The following is a 2,583-nucleotide window of genomic DNA, read 5'->3' as shown; positions in this document are numbered from 1 at the left end:
TCAAGCTCTTTTTGGCCCAGCCGTTGTGCTGATGCAGCAGCGCTGCGTTGATTAGAAGAAGGAGGACGAGGCCTTCAAACTGTGTCTTCCTAGAAAGCCGGCGCCGCGCCAGACGCCATCTGGACGGCCGCCTAACGCTCCTGCTGCAGGACGCCAGTCCCACTACGCTGGCAGGTCCAACAAACCCCGTGGGAAGCCACAGGCTCAGCAGGGCGGGCCCCCTCCCCCCCTGATAGGCCCTGAGGTAAGACGTCTTTCGCTGCGGCCGTGGCTCGGAGGCCTCCTATCCCCGCTCCTTCTGTTCCAAAATGTAAGCGGCCGACCCTTCAGTCCGCGTTCATGGGCGACCAGCCCTCCGGACACCCATTCTACCCTCCAGGTTCACCCGTCCAAGAGACAGAGGGTCTCCTTTGGCGAGGTCAGCCCTCCCTCGCAGGTCATCCTTTGTTCCGCACAGGCTTCACCGTTCCCCGTGTCGCCCAGAGTGCGTTCCCCGGTCCCAGTAGGGACGGTTGTGGGATAGAGTGCAGAAGCAGTGTCACCAAACACCCCCCTTCGCACACCTCTCACATGTTCAATAAAGGATACGGCCCCAATTTTTCACAAAAAAATGCTGAAAACTTCTCTGGTTTGGCCACTGGAGGGCGCCGTCGCGCCATTAATGAACGGTCCGGCCGGACCGGCCCCCGGCGTCCCGCCCTCCCGTGTAGGGACGCTCGGGAGTCACGTGACAGCCTGGCTGTCTGTCTCGGCCCCCGATTGGGTGATTCACACAGTCACGAGGGGTTACAGACTTCAGTTTGTCCAATCACCCCCGCGGTTAAACGGAGTGGTCTGGTCCCACATGGACCAGGGCTCCGCCCACATTCTGAAAAACGAGATCTCATCTCTTCTCGAGAAGGGAGCGATTCGAGTTGTACCCGCGTATCTAAGCGATCAGGGGTTTTATTCTCGTTATTTCCTGGTCCCAAAGAAGGACGGATCTCTCCGGCCTATACTGGATCTCATAGTGTTGAACAAACATTTACGGAAATACAACTTCAGAATGTTAACACACGGCTCTCTCATACGTTCGATAAAGCGGAACGATTGGTTTTGCTTGATCGATCTGAGTGATGCTTTTTCCACATAAGCATCTATCCTCCACACACAAAATTCCTTCGTTTCGCCTACCAAGGCGTATGTTACGAATTCACAGTCCTTCCGTTCTGGCTCGCGCTGAGTCCGCGGACGTTCTGTCTGTGTGTGGAAGCAGGGCTTGCGCCGCTGAGAATAGCGGGTCTCAGGATCCTGACTTACATAGACAATTGGCTTATTATAGCCGATTCGAGAGAGAATGCGATTCAGAACACTGCCTGTGTGCTCTCTCACATCGCTGCGCTCGGTTTCAGAGTCAATGTGTTAAAGAGCAATTTCACTCCCGCTCAGGAAGTCATATTCCTGGGTCTGGAGCTGAATTCCGTCGCGATGCGCGTGCGCCTAGCGCGGGGGTGCATCTCTTCATTCATGAACTGTCTATCGCGGTTCAGGGAAGGGGCGCGGATACAGTATCGCCCATGTCTCAGATTACAGGGTCTTATGGCTTCGGCTGTCCATGTCTTGCCTCTAGGTCTTCTGAGAATGAGGGCTTTCATGAAGTGGATTTTGTCCCTTCATCTCTGCCCGTTGCACAATCTTTTCCGCTTTGTCTCGGTGATGCACGTGTGAATGGCCGCGCTGCGCCACTGGAGAGCTGCGGAGTTTTACGCACATGGGACCCCTCTCGGGGCGGTCATGATGCGGAAAGTGGTCACGACAGATGCCTCCTTGACAGGGTGGGGAGCCACTCAAGAGGGCAGATCAGTGAACGGTGTGTGGCTGATCTCACTTCGCTCAGCCCATATAAATTACCTGGAGCTCCTCACTGTGGGGAAAGCTCTGATGCATTTCTCACCCCGCCTGCGGGGGCATCATGTGCTGGTACGCTGCGACAATATGACAGCTGTAGCGTATATCAACCGTCAAGGTGGCATGCGCTACTCCAGGCTTCACGCTCTGGCTCACAAGCTGTTGGTATGGCGCACACGGCATTTTCTGTCGTTACGGGCGACTCACGTCCTGGGCCTTTTGAACAGGGGTGCAGACCTTCTGTCGAGGGGGAACCCTCTGTACGGAGAGTGGAGGCTCCACCCCCAGATAATGGGACTGCTCTGGGAGAGGTTCGGCCAGGCTGCCATCGATCTCCTTGCCTCGCGCGAAAACGCCCACTGTCCTATGTTCTTCTCGCTTCGGGACGAGGACGCCCCCCTCGGCGTGGACACTCTGGCTCATCCATGGCCCATCGCGCTGCTCTACGCTTTCCCTCCGCCCTGCCTAATATCCCAGACCCTGGCCAGGGTTGCGGTGCAGGGTTTATCTCTGATCCTCATAGCCCCCAGGTGGCCCAAGGCACCTTGGCTAGCGGAGATAATTCCTTTTCTTTATGCGGAGCTGTGGCCCTTCCCATTGCGTACGGACCTCCTGACCCAGGCGAACGGGGAGATTTTTCATCCTCACCCGGGCAGGGTGGCTCTCTGTGCCTGGCCCATGAGAGGGCGAATTTGA

General features: G+C 56.7%; 1 pseudogene; it reads left to right on the top strand.

Moving 5' to 3' along the window:
• The first annotated feature begins 610 nt into the window (after nt 1-610).
• On the top strand, nt 611-2,583 carry LOC113645655 (annotated as a pseudogene).

Source organism: Tachysurus fulvidraco, chromosome 19 (assembly GCF_022655615.1).
Source record: "Tachysurus fulvidraco isolate hzauxx_2018 chromosome 19, HZAU_PFXX_2.0, whole genome shotgun sequence".
NCBI lineage: Eukaryota > Metazoa > Chordata > Actinopteri > Siluriformes > Bagridae > Tachysurus > Tachysurus fulvidraco.
The sequence above is the reverse complement of the archived record's forward strand: the minus strand, read 5'-3'. Positions and strand labels throughout refer to the sequence as shown.